The sequence below is a fragment of the Copadichromis virginalis genome, linkage group LG20, assembly GCF_057382275.1.
Source record: "Copadichromis virginalis isolate Kocher_CV1m ecotype Utaka linkage group LG20, C_Virginalis_male_GT1.1, whole genome shotgun sequence".
Taxonomy (NCBI): domain Eukaryota; kingdom Metazoa; phylum Chordata; class Actinopteri; order Cichliformes; family Cichlidae; genus Copadichromis; species Copadichromis virginalis.
The window spans coordinates 16,153,300-16,159,923 of record NC_140637.1 but is presented as its reverse complement, the minus strand read 5'-3'; positions in this window follow the sequence as shown (position 1 = coordinate 16,159,923).

Below are 6,624 nucleotides of genomic sequence, written 5' to 3'. Positions count from 1 at the left end.
AGGATCTGGGGCCAGACATTAGTGGACACTGCCCCCCAGAAGTCTGGTCCATGTCTTGATATGTCAGAACACTTTGATTGTTATTATTTATTTATTTATTTTTAGTCTCTTTAAAACAGCTGGTCATTGTTGCTCCGACTTGTAAAATGACAGAGGACAGCTGCACAGTTGGGCCTTTGTTAAGCAGTAGCAGTGAATAATAAGATACAGCAGGTTTTGGATACTCACAGAGTACTTGTTAAGAGCAAACATTCACTGTTTGTTTGCTTTCTGATGCTCTCTGATTAGAAGAACATTTAGAAACTTTTAGAAATGGTTTGCTTCACCTGCACCATTTAGCAGAATTGCAGAAAAAAAAAGACTAGAGCCACACAGTTGAGCTTAGACTAGCTAAAGTAAAGAACATGCAACTTTATTAGATTTTTATTTATTAGATATTTTTTGAGCTGATTTCTAGTCCCAGCTTCTCACGGACATCACAACATCTTTGTGTTTGGTGTTTGGCTCTTCCTTTAACAAAGCCAATTTGAAAGTTTAGCACTGTGCAGTATGTGTGGAGTAACATTTTTTCACTTCCATTAAATGTTGTGCTTTCAGAAGTGTGAGCAGAATGAAATTATCATTTTGAACTAGAAGCAGTGACAAAGAAGAAACATCACAGTAGATGTGATTTAATTGTCCACGGTTGTATACTGTTTGTGTTGCCAAATGATGCTGCTGTAATAACCCTGTTTTGTTTGGGGTTTTTTTTTTTTTTTTTGGGGGGGGGGTTTTTGGGGGGGGGGGGGGGGTGTTTGTTTTTTAGGGCAAATATATGCTTTTTCATCCATTTGCTCTGTTTCTTTTGTTTTGCCCTAAAGCAAGTGTACACCAACAGAACAGTTTTCTGCCTTTGGGACATTGACAGTACCTGCATGCAGCCTTTACATGCAACTAGTGTAATTTCTTGCCCTATTAAAATGTGTATGTATGTGTAAAAGTAAATAAAGAGAAATTATCAACTATAAAGTTAATACCAAATTTTGTGTGTGTGTGTGTGTGTGTGTGTGTGTGTGTGTGTGTGTGTGTGTGTGTGACCAATGACGTCTTCAAGGACCGGACATCAGGCATCGATCTATTTAAGAGATTACAAAAACCTTTGTTGTTATACTTCATATTATTAACAGGAACATATTACTGTATTTTGATCCACACACTGTTGAGGGGAGAGAGAAATAAATACATTTGTCATCATCATACAGAGCTTTCCTTTTCAACTTTTGACAATCAATCAATCAAAGCTTAATAGGGCCCAGTTCTACAGTCCAACACTGGTCTCTCAATCTCATGTTGGAGAGCCACGAGCTTCGCCATGCTTGCGTTCTGTGATGTTGTCATCTCTTGTGCTCAAGGAGCCGATTTCTGAGAACTCACGGCAGTGTGCCTCCCCGAGATGTCATTCAATTTGCGCCCAGAGATCTTATTCCGAGCTAGCCCTTCCAAGATGTATCCAGTCTGCAGTCAGAGATCTTATTCTGAGTATTCACAGCAGCCGTAGCCTCTCCAAGATCTTATCCGAGCTAAGCAGGGAAGATAAGGGAGAGGAGAGGAGAAAAAGTGCGACCGCCTTCGCTGCGAGCCAAACTACATAACAGTTTTTAAACTGGGTTGACAGACCAAGTAAAACCAGTGCTATGATAAATATTTTGTACCATGCTTTTTCCAAATACTGTTGTCACATTTAGTGCAAAAAGAAAGAGTAAAAGCTGGACTTTCACAAGCTGAAAATGCTTGCAAACCGAAAAGAACAAAAAACATCGTACCCCCTCTCCTATTGGTGGAAAAATGCACCACATCAGTCAATCCAAAAATATGGCAACACACGCATTTGGTTGCTTAGGAAGAGGGGAAAGTTGTGGCAGTGACAGCTGGGAGAGAGAGCAAGAGTATAGTAAGTGCGTAAGCTAGTTGTATTTTTTGCTTTATGTGTTAAACTCTGAGCTGAGTACTGAATGTCCACGGACCCTGTGCACGAGAAAATGCTAACTTCCTCGTTTGAGACCGGATGTAGGGTTGTACATTTCCGGTAGCTTTACTTTGCGGTCAATCGCTACTGCGAAGATATACTCCAAAACTCGAAAACGGAAAGATCGCGTTAAGTTACAAAGAGAAGAAGGTGGGAACACTCACCACTGTTTGTCATAAAAAATCTAATGATCAATTTTGACGTTTAAAGAGTTTAGATTGATCAGTTGTTTACATCACTCAATACAAGCAGAACTGCATTACTGCATGCAGATACACATCGTCCACATTCAGAAGCACATCTCTGTATAGTGACTGGTCTTATGATTTAAACAGGCAAATGTTCAGCATTCAAACTACAGGTGAAGAATAGTCAAACCAGATGTTTCCCCGTTATGTTGATATCAGCTAGTCAAGTACACACCTACACAGCATGTTAACAAACTGTGAAAAAGAGCCACACAAAAAATGAATGATTGCTGGTAAGGGTTTCTATACATTAGTATTTACGAAGGGTATGTTGTGACTTGCCTTCAAAATTACAGTGGTCCCTCACTATAACGTGGTTCACCTTTCACCTCGCTGTTTTGCAGATTTTTAGTGCAAGTTTGCATGCTTTTTTTTTTTTTACATCACATTGTGTCCTGCGTCCTGATCGCTGCAGACGATCTCCTCCGTGACGTCTCTCCTGTACAATACAGAATTGCTGCATTGATCGCTAGCAGTGTGACTCTGGAGTGCAGTAGTGTATGTCGATGAAACGTTTTGCACCGTCAAAAAATAAAATTGGCTACTTGATTTCACTGTGTATAGTGCTGGCGGAGCGCTGCTGACGTCGACTGAGAAAATTGTCAGGCGGTGGAAGGAATACTTCGAGGACCTCCTTAATCCCACTGACACGTCTTCCGAGGAGGAAGCAGAGTCTGGGGATGAGGGGAATGACCCGCCAATTTCCGGGGGCGAGGTCACTGAGGCAGTTAAACAACTCCTTGGTGGCAGAGCCCCTGGTGTTGATGAGGTCCGCCCGAAGGGGGACCGGAGGGTGTGTTCCAACTACAGGGGGATCACACTCCTCAGCCTCCCTGGGAAAGTCTATGCCAGGGTGCTGGAAAGGAGAGTTCGTCCGTTAGTCGAACCTCGGATACAGGAGGAACAATGCGGTTTTCGTCCTGGTCGCGGAACACTGGACCAGCTCTTTATCCTCTCGAGGATACTTGAGGGTGCATGGGAGTTTGCCCAACCAGTCTACATGTGTTTTGTGGACTTGGAGAAGGCATTCGACCGTGTCCCTCGGGGTGTCCTGTGGGAGGTGTTGCGGGAGTATGGGGTGTCTGGCCCATTGCTACGGGCCATTCGATCCCTATACAACCGTTGCAAGAGCTTGGTTCGCATTGCCGGCAATAAGTCGGACTCGTTCCCGGTGGGTGATGGGCTCCGCCAGGACTGCCCTTTGTCTCCGGTTCTGTTCATAATTTTTATGGACAGGATTTCTAGGCGCAGCCAAGTGGCGGAGGGCTTTCGCTTTGGTGGCCTCAGAATCTCATCTCTGATTTTTGCGGATGATGTGGTTCTGTTGGCTTCATCGGGTGAGGGCCTCCAGCTCGCACTGGAACGGTTCGCAGCCGAGTGTGAAGCAGCGGGAATGAGGATCAGCACTTCCAAATCTGAGGCCATGGTTCTCAGCCGGAAAAGGGTGGAGTGCCCACTCCGGGTCGGGAATGAGTTCCTGCCCCAAGTGGAGGAGTTCAAGTATCTCGGGGTCTTGTTCGCGAGTGATGGGAGAAGGGAGCCGGAGATCGACAGACGGATTGGGGCTGCAGCAGCAGTAATGCAGACGCTGCACCGGTCCGTCGTGGTGAAGAGGAAGCTGAGTGTAAAAGCGAAGCTCTCAATTTACCGGTCGATCTACGTCCCTGCCCTCACCTATGGCCACGAGCTGTGGGTAGTGACCGAAAGAACGAGATCGCGGATACAAGCGGCAGAAATGAGCTTCCTCCGAAGGGTGGCTGGCCTCTCCCTTAGAGATAGGGTGAGAAGTTCGGCCATCCGGGAGGGGCTCAGAGTAGAGCAGCTGCTGCTCCACATCGAAAGGAGCCAGCTGAGGTGGTTCGGGCATCTGACAAGGATGCCCCCTGGGCGCCTCCTGGGTGAGGTGTTCCAGGCATGTCCCACCGGGAGGAGGCCCCGGGGCAGACCCAGGACACGCTGGAGAGATTATATCTCTCGGCTGGCCTGGGAACGCCTTGGTATTCCCCCGGATAAACTGGAGGAGGTGGCTAGGGAGAGGGAGGTCTGGGCCTCTTTGCTTAGGCTGGTGCCCCTGCGACCCGGCCTCGGACAAAGCGGATGAAGATGGATGGATGGATCACTGGTTATTTTTAGAACATAACACCCGCGATGAACGAGGGACCGCTGTTTACAGATACTGAGAAATATAAAATTTGAATCCCTTTTCTCTTTTGCTCTGAGGCGCGGGGGAAAAATATTGACAAGTCGATGAACATCATTTACAGATATATTGGGTAAATGCCCAAGACATTTATAGAAATGCAAATCGCCGCTTGATTCATTCATTTGCTTAACTTGTTTTGGACCGTAAACAAGGCGCGAATAGGACACCAGAAACAAAGCTCCCCACAGGAATTTCCGCACCGGAAGTAGCATATGCTAACGTGCACATAGTCTATTGCCATGCCATGTCAGCCCTGTCCCTGTGCCCTGTCCCTGTTCCCTGTGTATTTTTAGTTTGCTTACCTTTGCAATCTTTGTAATTTACTTAGAGGTTGGACTAAAGCTGTTTTGAGTTTTATTTGGAGCTTTTGGAGTCCAGGGTTTAAATCCAACTCTGCCAGCCACACAGACAGTGTGACAGCTACAGTAAATACACTTCGAGTGTCACTGCAAAGGCCCTGTAGTACTCAGAGATGGGCAGTAACACGTAACGCGTTACTGTAATCCGATTACTTTTTTCAAGTAACGAGTAAAGTAAGGGATTACTATTGCAAAAGCGGTAATTAAATTACCGTTACTTACCCGTAGGAACGCCGCGTTACTGCGTTACTAAAACCGTGATTTTTTTGCGAGAATGTCTCATGACAGTGACGTAAGCAAGTGCGACGTTCGTGAAAACAGCTGTGTACAGAGCAACAATGGATAATATATCGAGTGCAGGAGAGAGTATGAGCATGCAGCGTTTAAAGCGTGGAAGTACTGACCTTACTTTAAGTTTGATTCCATAAAAATTGACAAAAACATTAGTGTCCGTTGTGCGTGGGAAGAAAACTTCTTTTTACAGCGAAAAAAACCCTAAACTTCCAAGCAAACACAGAGTGCACTACGACATAATGGGAAATTCACAGAGAAACTCGCAGATTCTTCCACTGACCGCTGCGGCACACCTGCACCAGGGTAAACCTCCGCCTACACCTACAGGTGAAAATAGAGCAAAAGGACCGCTGAGTCTTTGACTGCTTTTTTTTTCTGCTGTGTTTTACTTGCATCTATTTGAAAGAGTGAGTGTAAACACACAAAAAATGTGCTGGAATGTGCAGAAAATAGGTTTAAATATTAAACAAATTTCTTCCAGTCAGAGAATGTTGCATATAATTAAATTTTTGCTTGATGCATAAAGTTAAAAGATTAAAACTAATAAAACAAGTTTTAAAAAGGGACTTTTCCATTTGATTACATTTTGTATGATGGATTATGTAGAAAAAGTAGAATTGGGCTGAAAGATCTATTGCTTTATCACCTATTCAGGTTGTAAATCGTGTTTTTAAAAAGTAACTAGGTAACTAATTACTTTTGAAAATAAGTAATCGGTAAAGTAACAGGATTACTTTTTGGGGGAAGTAATCAGTAATTAGTTACTGATTACTTTTTCAAGTAACTTGACCAACACTGGTAGTACTGGTGAGTATTCAGAGTGAAATGAACACCAGTATATAGTTTTTTATAGGAGGAATATCAGAGCTGTAAAATATCAAAATTATGAATTATAGTTAAAACAATTTAATTTTCACCCAAGAGAAGAACTGCATGCAGCACATTCACATTCTTTCTTAACTCTGACTATAAACACACATGCAACTTGTGCATGAAAAAAAGCTATTCTATATATGTTTGTGTGACAACTAATATACGCGTCAAAATATGGGAAAATACGAGTTTAAAAATCAAATGTTTACATATAACTAACTTCTTGTTTTTTTAAAAAACAAGTAACTTTTTTCCCTTTGTATCTGTAATATCTAAAGCAGCTAATTAAAATGTCAACAAGTAAATTAGTGAAAAGAAATGATCTATTTTGAGTTATACTCACCAAATACTAAAATCAGAATTATAATACTTTATTAATCCCTAAGGAAATTATGTGGTTACAGTTGCTCTAAGACCATAAGAACAGTAACAGACAGAAATAAAATAAATAACACAATATTTTACAAAGTTTACAAAATATGTAGATCAGTCAAAGCAAACCAGTCTTTAGAAGGTCTGAGCAGAGAAATACAGACATACACATCAATGCAATTATGTTAATTATTTATTAGACTTTATAATCTTCGAGCAAATCTTCACCCTCCGCATGATCATTGAACAAACATTGGAATACCAAAGGAA